The sequence below is a fragment of the Acinonyx jubatus genome, chromosome B3 (assembly GCF_027475565.1).
Source record: "Acinonyx jubatus isolate Ajub_Pintada_27869175 chromosome B3, VMU_Ajub_asm_v1.0, whole genome shotgun sequence".
In the NCBI taxonomy this organism is placed as follows: Eukaryota; Metazoa; Chordata; class Mammalia; order Carnivora; family Felidae; genus Acinonyx; species Acinonyx jubatus.
The window spans coordinates 70,557,274-70,570,725 of record NC_069386.1 but is presented as its reverse complement, the minus strand read 5'-3'; the positions used below and the strand labels follow the sequence as shown (position 1 = coordinate 70,570,725).

At 38.9% G+C, this 13,452-nt stretch overlaps 1 pseudogene; it reads right to left on the bottom strand.

Moving 5' to 3' along the window:
* Positions 1-9,045: 9,045 nt before the first annotated feature.
* Positions 9,046-13,347, bottom strand: LOC128315987 (small nuclear ribonucleoprotein G-like; annotated as a pseudogene).
* Between the last annotated feature and the right edge of the window lie 105 nt (positions 13,348-13,452).

Below are 13,452 nucleotides of genomic sequence, written 5' to 3'. Positions count from 1 at the left end.
AGTAGCTAGGAGAAGCAAAGCCCATGGATATGATATGCAAAGTAAAGAAACAGAACTGACGAGACATGGTTTTAGACAACCTAGATGAGGTATGTTATGGAAGTAGTTGGGAAATAGGAAATAGCTGTGTATTTAATGAGATCAATTGAAAGCTATACTTAGTTCTGAGCACATGTAGCTGATCTGTGACAGCATTGACTGACTAATGATGAACTAATGAATATTACGTTTAGGAAAACCAGAAAGCCTCATCATTGTGTGGCCTAGGAGAATGAAGGATTTATCCATATCCGTTGACCTTTTTATTGAATGTGAGGGAAATTCAGCTGCACCAGTGTCAAATGGGGTTTGAGTTTCTGGACCCTGGTTCAGATCACACCAAAAATTGCAATTCAGTGGAGTTCTAGATAGATTTAAGGAAAAAAGACACTGTGATGAGTTGAAGCCAGTTAACAATAGTAGACACACAGATAAGACATAAAATGAGAGCGACCAGTAAAGGAGCTACATATAATGTGCAGAGTATGGGCTGGTAAGTAACTATAAAGAACTTCATTTGCCTTATCAATGCTGAATCTCCTAGAGAACAGGTATCATTTACACTGTGTTTGACAAATGGGGCATTATGTTGGAGAATTTTTAGTGTTTGGAAAGACCTTAGGATAAAGTGAAAATCTGCCCAGCTTTTCTGTACAGAAAAGACTAGATTTTAGATACATATGTGACTGGAATGACAATTCCAAATATTTAGAGGGGAGACTAAAGTAGGAGTGTTGGGAAATACCTATTTGAATTTTAATCAAATTAGTCCTAATAAAGAAGGCCTCAAAACAATATATGGTTTATAAGTAACTTTCAAGTTACTCCAAAAGCTTAAAATCCCAATTTGGAAAAGCAAAACCTGTTTAAAGCTAGTCAGAGCTGTTGAGAGCTAGTCAGCCTCCCCCACCCCGCATTAAGTCAGAACTACAATAGAAAGAAAGGACAGTATAATGGAGTGCAAAAAGGCAAAGCAGTTACATAATAGAAGCCCAAGATTTGATTGTGCAAAATGACTCCTGCAGGCTGGCCTCTTCACAAACAGTTTTAAAATAATTATTAGTTGAGTGGATCTCAACCTTGGTTGTGCATTAAAATTACCAAGGGAGCTTTTAAAATCCTGACACCCAGGTGTGCATTCCAGACCAATTAAATCTCTTCAGGTGGGACTTAAGTGGATTAAGAGAAGTGCTTACAGTAAGAAAGTATGGTGGCAACGCATTATTTTAAAAAATGAAAGTGTCAGGTGAAAGGGTGAGAGTGTACCTGCATTGAAATCTATGGCCAAAGTATAGAAATCACTGAAGAGGGGGAGGTGTCTGGGTAGGGTTATAAATTGAGAAAAGCTAGGGCCGGAAGAGAGACACATGTTAAAGTAAGCCCAATTTTATCCATCCACCATTCTTAAAACTATTGCACTGTCCAGTAGAACTTTCTGTAATGGAATTATTTCATAATGCATTGACCAATATGCTAGCCCTGTGGCTGCCACCCTTGAAATGTAGGTAGTGTGACTAATTGGATTCTAATTTTTACTTTTTTATTAGCACAATGCAGGGTATGGGCAGAGGGAGAGAAAGCAAGAATCTTCAGGGGCTTGATCCCACAACCCTGAGACCATGACCTGAGCTGAAGTCAGAGTCGGATGCTCAACTGACTGAGCCACCCAGGCGCCCCAAATTTTATTCATTTTTAATTTAGCCACAGGTAGCATGTGGCCAGTTTATTGGATAGTGTAGTGCTAGAGAATACTGAGCAGTTTTCAAACAAGTACAGATGACTTGGTGAACAAATGTGACTTTCCAAGTTGTTTCATGCCCTGAGTTCATTGAAGATATTTCTAGGCCCTAAGCCCTACAGTATTCAAGAGTATGACATCCACAGCTACAAGTTTAGTCTGCCAACTTCATTTAGCAATGCTTCTCACAAGATATAATCTTGTCAGGGTGGCCCAAGGCATCCATCCAAGCATGATGGCAGGCAAGCATTTAACACAGTCTTACTGATTTTCACACAATCCCATTAGATTAGATTATATAATCCAATATATATAGGATTATATTCCATATACATATATATATACATATGGAAGTAATTCTGTGTTTCAGAGTTTCGGATTAAGTGCCTTGTTGAATGCCCCATGATTATGTTAGCGCCAACATTTCGACCTGTGATCTGACTTGACCAAGGATTTTGGACCTTAGGAAATGGTATCTTTGAGTTTACATCCTGAATCCCAAAAACTGACAACTGTTACCAAACCAGGATAACAGACTTTAGGATCCCAGCACTCTTTCTTAAATTTAACAAAAGAAGAAAAATATCCTTACAATTTTTCTCTCGATTCTGTACACTGAATACTAGGAGGGATTCATAGACCTAACAATTACAACACATCTTATTGAAAAACACCTGGCTAAGAATATAGTCTCTCTCACCCGTTTTCCTTAGCTCTTCTTGGGTAACCCAGAGGCACTATTTTAAACTATTCTATCTCAAGCAACAAACTTTACAAATATCTTGTAAAAATTATTTTCTTCAGGATAACACTCTGGTTATACAACTTTGACCCTGTATCTTTATGCCTGCAAGGTCCATTAGAAGCACCTGGCAGTGTCGTTGCAAGAGTGTCCTTAAAAAAAGGCTTGATCTTTACCCCAAAAGATTTATTAACGTGAAATGGTGTTCAGTGACACAGGTTGAGGTACCGCTGCAAACTTACAAGCCACAATAATGAGTTTCTGGTGTGAATTTGGGACATAAGGGACCCCCTTCCCCCCCCTGGCAAAAGTTTGAGCCTGAGAATCTACCTGTCGAGTTCAATGACTCAGAAACCCCGTGCCCATTTCCAGCTTGGTTAACAGCTTTACTAGTTCCCATCCAGACTTAAAAAATCTTCCTATGGATCATAAAGCCTTGGAGTCAACCTTTTGCCTATTTTGTCCCTGCCCTAAAGGATACTTGCTTTAGAGAGAGATGAGACACTTAAAGACCCTCTTGGCCCTCCTGGAGGGATTTACCAGAGGGCTTATAGTGGAGCCAGGTGGTCTGCTAGATGAGCTAGAGCCAGCTGCCAGCCCACCCTCTCTCACAGTATTCCTCTCCCTACTCAGAACCCATGATACTACATTTTGTTAGTTTCCTCATCCAGTCAAACCTGCCCTTGCCCCAGAACTTTACGTGGACTCCACAGAAGCTGTTCTATACTGGCAGCTAGGTCATTCACAGGGTCCTGGAAGCTGCCAGGGTGTAGTTGCCAGAAGGTTGTCTGCTTAACTGCTGGAAATACTGCAGTGGTCTGCTCTGTCCTTAGCAGGTCCTTCATCCTGGACTGACCCTCAGCATTTTTCCAGCTAGATTCTCAGTGTCTTGGGAAGGAGGAGCAGCTCTTAGAATCTACTCCCTTGTGGGAAGTCTAGAAGCATCCTCACTTGCTCACTGTTATTTGACCACCTGTGGAGATAGCTTCGGTGTTTGCTGTCAGTGTTTTCATTCCCTCTCACCTGGGCAAACAATCCTGATTCATTCCCCTGGTGGGACCCAGTAACTACCTGGCTACATACCCAGGGCCTTGCCATCTCCCTACCTCTCTGAAGCTTAACCTGTCTTGTCCTCTTAAGCACTCACCTAAGTGTAAGGATACACAGCTTCCCTTTTAAAATAATAACCCTCCAGCACAGTCCCTCACTTTGTGAAGGAGTCTGCAGTCTTCACACAAATGGCTCAAAGGTGTATTTTCCTTAGATCTCTACAGACCTTGGGAGGCTTTGTCTCAACTTTGGTGTATCTGAGGAGTCCTGTTTTAACTTTTCCCACCCAAGATGGCAGCCTCCTGCCTGCCCTTTATACACTCATTTTTCTTGCCTTCCTTGCAATGCCCGTTGGATGTTAGTGGTTTCATTACCACATTTCCCCACTCCTGCCCTCTTGCAACTTTGGTAGTCTTCAGTCCTCCCCTTGAGGAATAGTTGTACTTGGCTTCAGAATAACAGCAGCTTCAGAATCTCCTAGGCACAATTCAGTTGCAACATGATCACATACCACTTTTCCTAAGAAGAAATATGCTAGTGAAACAAAAATAACCAAGTTTAACAAAATGCATATCCCTGTATCCAGCTGAGGTAAACACATGGTTCTATTTGCTGTTTAGAAATAAATGCCATATTTTATTGCTACTGGTAAAACTCATGTGCCTCATAAATGTCTGTTCAATCCGTTTTCCTTTCTCTCCACCTTCACCTACCATCATTCCAGTCCAAGCTACCATCACCTTGCCTCTGGTTTACTGCAGTACCCTCCTGTATACCCACAGCCACTGTGATCCTTTTCCAGTCACTTCCGCACAACAGCCATAGCGATCTTTTCAAAACACACCTATAATCATGGCACTTCTTGGTTTAAAAGCCCTTCTGGCTTCACTTGCCTTACGATAACGGTAAAACTTCTTACAGTCTACACAGGCATAAATGGTCCTCCCTTGACCATCTGTCCAGCCTCTCTACCATGTGCTCCCTTACCTACCTTGTCCAAATTTTCTTTTGTGCCTCTTACTCCCCATGGTCACTCCCCACACCTTTGTCCATTTAGGTCCCTAGTTAACTTCTTTTCATCCTTAGAGTTCAACTCAAGTGTTGCTTCCTCCAGGAATCCTCCCCTGCCTTTCTTAAGTAGACCAGTAGGCTATCAGAGAACCAGTAATCTCTTTGCAGCACAAATTACAGTCACACTCATCAATGTGTATGATTTCTTAATTAATACGGCTTTCTTATTAGAGTGGCACTCAGAGCAGGAACCACATCTGTTACTGTTCACCAATATATCTCAAGTGTTTCACTGTGTCTGAAACTTAGAAATAGGCTCAATGAATGAAAACGGGAAGTGGAAAGGTGAAGTGGGGGAAGGTTAGCTCTGGGTAGGGCAGTATTGGAAACACAGCCTGAATGCCAAGCAAGGTTGAAGAACTGACTGTACAACACACCTGAAGGAATGTTGTAATGCCTTGGGCCTGTCCCAAGGAGATGCATTCTTGCAGGTGAATTTCAGTGCCCCTGCTTTCATTGTAATATTTCACAATCCTTTCCCTGTGCCTCCAGTAAATCCCTAATAATCCATGTCTGGTTGCCAAGGATATGAGAGAGTGCATTATCCAAGAAAGATGCATATGCTCATTGAAATTAACCTCTTTTAACACCTGTAAGTCCAGTTGCCCTTACAAAGACCACTGTACCCTTAATGAGTTGCTCTCTGACCCAACACCTGTATTCTTTAATTTTTTAAACTATACATATATAAAATGCATGCATTTTAAGCATACAGCTTCATGAGGATTTACAAAATAAACATGCCTGTTTAATTAAACACCACCTTGATCAGGATATGGAACATTACCAGCACCCCAGAAGCAACCTTCATGCCCCCTCCAACCATTACCCCACTAGGTAACCACTATTTTGACTTCTATCACCATAGATAGGTGTTGTTTGTGAACTATACATAGATGGAATAGTACTGTTGAAGTTTGGGCTCCCCTGGGAGAAACACTTGGATGTAGTTTATGTGGGGAATGACTCCAGGAGACATGACTCCTGAGGAAGTGGAAGAGTGAGACAGTTAAGAAGAAAAAGCCAATATAAAGGTGTGTTACTGAGATTAGGTACATAATGCTCAGTTTTCTGAAGGATGGGGTAACAGGAGGGTGGAATATTTATCCACTGGCTCCTGTTCCCCATTGACAGAGGGATGCCACAGCAGGGGTTCACTTCTCTGCAATTTTGGGCTGTAACTGATCTTAATCAGCTCCAACAGCAATGAAGGACATTTGGATTGTTTTGGTTTGAGTAATATTGCCATGAACATTCTTGTACCTGTCTTATGACAACACATGTACACATTTGTACATATTTCTGTTGGGTATATATATAATCGGGTGGTATTGGGGCATAGGTTATGTGTGTATGCAGCTTTAATAGATATTGCCAAACAGCTTTCCAATGTGATTGTACTAATTGATATTTTCACTAGCTGTAAATGAAATTTTTCGTTGCTCCACATCCTTATCAGCACTTGGTATTGTTAGTCCTTATAATTCTAGTTTTTTTTAATGAGTGTGAGTGTGCCTCAGTTTGCTCTTTGGTAAACTTTTTATTGTATAATTTACATACAGAAAAGTGCACAAATCATGTGTACAGCTGTTACTTGTTACACACTGAACACACAAAAAATAGCAAGAAATCAAGAATTGAAAAATCACCACTACAGAAGTCCCATGCATGCATGCCCTCTTCTGGCAATTTATACCACCATCCCAAAGGACATCTATTATCCTGACACCATAGATTCTTTTTGGCTGTTTTTGAGCTTCAAATAAGTGAAATAATATATTATGTGGGGGGTTTTTTTGTCTATCTTCTTTGAGTCAACATTATGTCTTTTCAATTCATCTATATTGTTGCATGTTGTAGGTGGTTCGTTCATACTGTTGTATAATATTACATTATACAAATATACTGCAATTTATTCATTCTGTGAGTAGGCATTTAGACTGTTTTTAGTTTGGGCTATTATGAATAAAGCTGCTATGAACATCCTAGAGCATGTCTTTTTTTGAACAAATGTGTCTATTTCTGCTGGGTATAAAACTAAGAATGAAATCACTAGAATAAAGAATATTATCCCATATCCTTGCCTATCTGCTATTTTCCAATTTTAGCCATTCTAGTAGGTATCCTAGCAGTGTCACATTAATTTTTCCCCCCTTGGGGCTCCTGGGTGGCTCAGTCTGTTAAGCATCCAACTCTGGATTTCAGTCTTGATCTCATGGTTCATGGGTTCAACCCTCGCATCGGGCTCTGCACTGACAGTGTAGAGCCTGCTTGGGATTCTGTCTCTCCTCTCTCTCTGCCTCTCTCCCACTCACACTCTCTCTCTAAATAAATAAACATTTAAAAATATTTAAATTTTTTTTTCTTAATTTTTTTTTCTTTCCTTTTTAAAAAATCAGCTTCTAGAGGCACCTGGCTGGCTCAGTCAGAAGAGCATGTGAGTCTTGATCTCAGGGCCCAGAGTTCAAGACCCATGTTGGGTGTAGAGATTATTTAAATAAATAAAGGTTTAAGAAAAAATAAACTTCTAATGTTGCAGTAACATTTGGTTTACAGAAAAGTTGCAAAGAGTACAGAGAGCTTTTTGTCTACCCACCCTCCAGTTTTGCCTAATGTTAACATCTTAATGCTACCATGGTACATTTTTCAAAATTAAGAAACCAACACTGGCACATTACTATTAAACTCCAGACCTTATTCAGATTTCAGCAGTTACTACATTCACTCATGTTGGTGGCGGGGGGCGGTTCTGCACAATTTTATCACCTGTATAATTCATGTAATCACCACCACATTCAATATGCAGAACTGTCCCATCACCACAAAAGAACTCTTATACTATTTATCATTGTACTGTGTCCCCCATCCTCCTACAACTGTTCCTATCCCTTGTAAACCACTAATCTGTTCTTCATCATTATAATTTTGCCATTTCAAGAAGTTCTATAAATGACATCATACTATGTAACCTTTTGAGAAGGGCTGTCCCACAGACACCCACAGCACAGTGCCCTCGAATTTCATCCAAGTTGTTATATGTAACAATAGTTTGTTCCTTTTTATTGCTGTGGATGTACCAATTTGTTTAACCCATTCATCTGTCGAAGGACATTTGCAATGCTTCCAGTTTGGGGCTATTACAAATAAAAGTTGCTATAAATATTTGTGTATCAGTTTTTGTGGACATAAGTTTTCATTTCTCTGGGATAAATGCCCAGGGGTGTGGTGATTGATGAGTGGCATGGTAAGTATATGTTTAATCTTATGAGAAATTGCTAAACTATTCCCCGGAGTTGCTGTGTTATTTTACATTCCCACCAACAAGTACAAGAGATTTAGTTTCTCTGCATTCTTGGCAAGATTTGAGATTGTCACTACTTGCTTTTTTAAAAAAGTAATCTCTATACCCAATCTGGGCTCGAACTCACCCTGAGAGTAAGAGTCACATGCTCCACTGACTCAGACGACCCAGGATTGTTGCTAGTTTTTATTTTCACTTTTTTTTCAGGCTTATTTACTTATTGTGAAAGAGACAAAGACAGCGTGAGCATGGGAGGGGGAGAGAGAGAGAGACAGACAGAATCCCAGGCAGGATCCGCACCTCAGTGCAGAGCCCAATGCGGGGCTCAAACTCACAAAACCTGAGCTGAAAACAAAATTTGGACGTTTCACCGACTGACCCACCCAGGTGCCCCTATTTTCACTTTTTCAATAGGTATTTAGTGGGGATTTGTTTTCATTTTTTTTGTAGTTTTTGTTTACTTGTTTGCATTTCCCTAATGGCTATGATATTGACCATCTTTTCACGTGGTTGTCTGCCATCCACATATCCTCTTTGATGAATTGTCTGTGAATGGCTTTTTTCTATGTTATAATTGGTTTGTTTTTTTTTACACTGCTGAATCTTGAGGGGTGCCTGGTTGGCTCAGTCAGTAAAGCATGTGCCTTTTGATCTCAGTCATGAGTTCAAGCCCCACACTAGGTACAGAGCTTACTTAAAAATAAAAAAAGAAACTTCTGAGGGGTGCCTCTGTCTCCCTCTCTATGCCCCTCCCCTACTTGTGTGTGTGCACTCTCTTGCTCTCTCTCTCTCTCTCTCTCAAAAATAAACTTAAAAAAAAGAAACTGCTGAGTTTGGGGAGTTATTTATATATTCTAGAGACAGATCCTTTGTCAAATGGTTTGCAAATATTTCCTCTCATTCTGTAATTTTTTTATATTTTTATTATTTTATTCTATATTATTTTAAGTTTACATCCAAGTTAGCATACAGTGCAATAATGATTTCAGGAGTAGATTCCAGTGATTCATCCCCTGTGTATAACAACCAGTGCTCATCCCAACAAGTGTCTTCCTTAATGCCCCTTACCCATTTAGCCCATTCTCCCACCCACAATCCCTTCAGCAACCCTCAGTTTGTTCTCCGTACTTACGAGTCTCTTATGTTTTGTCCCCCTCCTTGTTTTTATATTATTTTTGCTTCCCTTCCCTTATGTTCATCTGTTTTGTCTCTTAAAGCCCTCATATGAGTGAAGTCATATATTTGTCTTTGACTATTTTAACTTAGCACAATACCCTCTAGTTCCATCCACATAGCTGCAAACATCAAGATTTCATTCTTTTTGATTGCCGAGTAATACTCCATTATATATATATATATCACATCTTGTTTGACAGTGCTGCTATCAACATTTGAGTGCATGTGTCCCTTTGAAACGGCATACCTGTATCCCTTGGATAAATACCTACTAGTGCAATTGCTGGGTTATAGAGGAGTTCTATTTTTAATTTTTTGAGGAAGCTCCATACTGTTTTCCAGAATGGCTGCACCAGTTTGCATTCCCACCAGCAGTGCAAAAGAGATCCTCCTTCTCCGCATCCTTGCCAACATCTGTTGTTGCCTGAGTTGTTAATGTTAGCCATTCTGGCAGGTGTAAGGTGGTATCTCATTGTGGTTTTGATTTGTATTTCCCTGATGATGAGTGATGTTGAGCATTTTTCATGTGTCTGCTAGCCATCTGGATGTCTTCTTTGGAGAAGTGACTATTCATGTCTTTTGTCCATTTCTTCACTGGATTATTTGTTTTTTGGGTGTTGAGTTTGATCTTTATAGATTTTGGATACTAACGCTTTATCTGATATGTCGTTTGCAAATATCTTCTCCCATTCTGTCAGTTGCCTTTTAGTTTTGCTGATTGTTTCCTTTGCTGTGCAGCAGCTTTTTATTTTGGTGAGTTCCCAATGATTCATTTTTGCTTTGGTTTCCCTTGCCTCTGGAGACGTGTTGAGTAAGAAGTTGCTGCAGCCGAGGTCAAAGAGGTCTTTGCCTGTTTTTCCCCTCTAGGACTTCTAGGATTTTGATGGCTTCCTGTTTTACATTTGGGTCTTTCAGCCATTTTGAGTTTATTTTTGTGTATGGTGTAAGAAAGTGGTCCAGGTTCATTTTTCTGCATGTCGCTGTCCAGTTTTCCCAGCACCAGTTGCTGAAGAGACTGTCTTTATTCCATTGGATATTCTTTCTTGCTTTGTCAATAATTAGTTGGCCATATGTTTGTGGGTCCATTTCTGGGTTCTCTGTTCTGTTCCATTGATCTGAGTGTCTGTTTTTGTGCCAGTACTATACTGTCTTGATGATTACAGCTCTGTAATATATCTTGAGGTCTGGGATTGTAATGCCTCTTGCTTTGGTTTTCTTCTTTAGGATTGCTTTAGCTATTTGGGGTCTTTTCTGATTCCATACAAATTTTAGGATTGTTTGTTCTAGCTCTGTGAAGATTGCTGGTGTTTTTGTTTTGTTTTGTTTTGATAGCGGTTGTGTTTGTTTTTTCATCTTAGCAGAGCCTTTTGTAGAGCAAATGTTTTTAAATTTGATGAAGTCCAGTTTATCAATTTTTGTCTTTTATGGATCATGCTTTTTAAAAAAAAAAATTTGAGAGAGAGAGAGCACTAGTAGGGGAGGGGCAGAAAGAGGGAGACACATAATCCAAAGCAAGCTCCAGGCTCTGAGCTGCCAGTAGAGCCCAACGCGGGGCTCGAACTCACAAACAGTGAAATCATGACCTGGGCTGAAGTTGGATACTTAACTGACTGAGCCACCCAGGCACCCCAATCATGCTTTTAAGTGTCATTTCTAATAACTGTTTACCAAGAACCAGGTCCTGATGATTTTCTCCTATGTTTTCTCTGATAAACTTCATAGTTTTATCATTTACATTTTTTGACTATTATGAACGTTTATTTAGCAAAAAAAAAAAAAAAAAGTTCAATAAGAAAATGCATAGCCTGATTCTTATTTTGTAGTAAAACAGGTGCTAGGAGAGGGGACATGTGGAAGCAGTTGGTTTCTTCCGGTAAACACACCCATTGTTTATACTTGTCCCAAGACTTCTAACATAATAATACTATTTCTTTGAATTACCACCATTCCAATATTGTTCTGTTGCCCACTAATGCCATCTCCACACACTGATCTATCACAAGATTCGTAAAGGGATCGAACCCCAGCAATATTCCTTGGACATCTGCCACCATTTAATTTCAATGATAATTTCTTGTCTATAAATTTTTCCAACATGGGAGCGTGAGCTTTGCTCATGGTGTCTACCTCAAAGATGCCTCCTCATTTACATTTTTTTAAGTTTATTTATATTGAGCAGGAGAGGGACAAAAAGAGGGAGACAGGGAATCCCTAGCAGGCTCCATGCTGTCAGTGCAGACTCAAAAACTGTGAGATCATTACCTGAGCCAAAACCCAGAGTCGGACAAATAACCGACTGAACCATCCAGGCACCCCTCTTTTACATCTATGATCCACTTTGTTATTTTTTGTATAAGATGTAGGGTTTAGATTGAAGTTTTTTTTTTAATTTATTTTTTACCTATGGTTATTCAATTGCTCCAGCACCATTTGTTGAAAAGACTATCATTCTACCAGTGACTTGTTTTTGCACCTTTGTCAAAAATCAGTTGGGCATATTTGTGTAAGTTCTATTTCTGGGTTCTTTATTTTGTCCCATTGATCAATGTATTTATCCACCTGTCCATACCATGTTTTTGTTAACTGTAAAATTGGGTAAAACTGTCTTAAAATTGGTTAGAATGATTCCTTCCACTTTATTATTTTTATATCTTGATCTTGTATCTTGCAGCCTCACTGAACTCTTATTCTAGGAGTTTTGTTGGTTAATTTGTTGGTAGCTTCTTTGAGAAAGGAAATTTCTCAGTTCACTGAGAATTTTGTGGATTCATCTGCCTAGATAGTCATGTCAACTGGAAAAAGGGATAGTTATAATTCTTCCTTTCCAGTACGGATGCCTTTTGTTTCCTTTTCTTTCATTCTTACACTGGCTAGGATTTCTAGTACAATGATGTATAAGGATGGTAAGAGCAGATATCCTGCCTTGTTCCTACTTTTAAAGGGAAAAGTATTCAGTCTTTTACCATAAGTATGATGTTAGCTGTAGGTTTTATTAGGCTAATTTTCCTCTACTCCTAACTTTTTGAGAAGTTGTTTTTTTTCCTCCCATGAATGAGTGTTGAATTTTGTCAAGTGTTTTTTGTGCATTAGATGATATTGTGTGACTTTCTTCTTTAGCCTATTAATATGGTGGATTCTATTGACTGCTTTCCAAATGTTGAACCAATCTTGCATCCCCAGAATCAATCCCATTTAGTCATGGTGCATAATTCTTTTTATATACGTGGTTAGATTTTGTTTGCTAATATTTTGTTGCAGACTTTTGTGTCTATATTCATGAGGGTGTGTGTGTGTGTGTGTGTGTGTGTTGTTCTGGTTTTTGGTTTGGGTCTGGTGTGCTTTGATATCATGGTAATACTGGCTCCATTAAATGATTTGGAAAGGATTCTATTTTCTTGAAGAGATTATGTAGAACTGGTGTAATTCTTTTCTAAACATTTGGTGGAACTAGCCACTGAAACCATCTAGATCTAGAGATTTATTTGTAAGGATTTTTAACACTAGGAACCCAATTACCTATTATCTATTTTGTATTGAGCGATTTTTATAATTGTTTTTATTTTTTAGGAATTGATCCATCTTATCTAAGTTGTTGAATTTATATGGGTAGAGTTGTTTGACCTATGCTCTTATGATTCTTTTCATGTCTGTGGGCTCTGTAGTGATTATCTACTGTTTCAATCTTGATATGGTAACTTGTGTCTTTTTAATTTGTCAGTCTTGATAGAGGTTTATTAAGATGGTTGATTTATTCAAAGAGCCACATTTTGTTCAGATTTTTATAGTTTTCTATTTTCAATTTCATTTTTTCTGCTCTTATCTTTATTTATTATTCCCTTTTTATTTTTTTAATATTATTTTTTAAATTTACATCCAAATTAGTTAGCATGTAGTGCAACAATGATTTCAGGAGTAGATTGCTTAATGCCCCTTACCCATTTAGCCCATCCCCCCTCCCACAACCCCTCCTGTAACCCTCAGTTTGTTCTCCATATTTATGAGTCTCTTTTGTTTTGTCCCCCTCCCTGTCTTTGTATTATTTTTGTTTCCCTTCCCTTATGTTCATCTGTTTCGTATCTTAAAGTCCTCATATGAGTGAAGTCTTATGATATCTGCCTTTCTCTGACTAATTTCGCTTAGCATTTTGACCTGAGCTGAAGTCAGACCCTCTAGTTCCATCCACATAGTTGCAAGCGGCAAGATTTCATTCTTTTTAATTGCCAAGTAATACTCCATTGTGTGTGTATGTATATGTGTGTGTGTATATATATATATATATATATATATATATATATATATATATATACACAATATACACACACACACACACACACA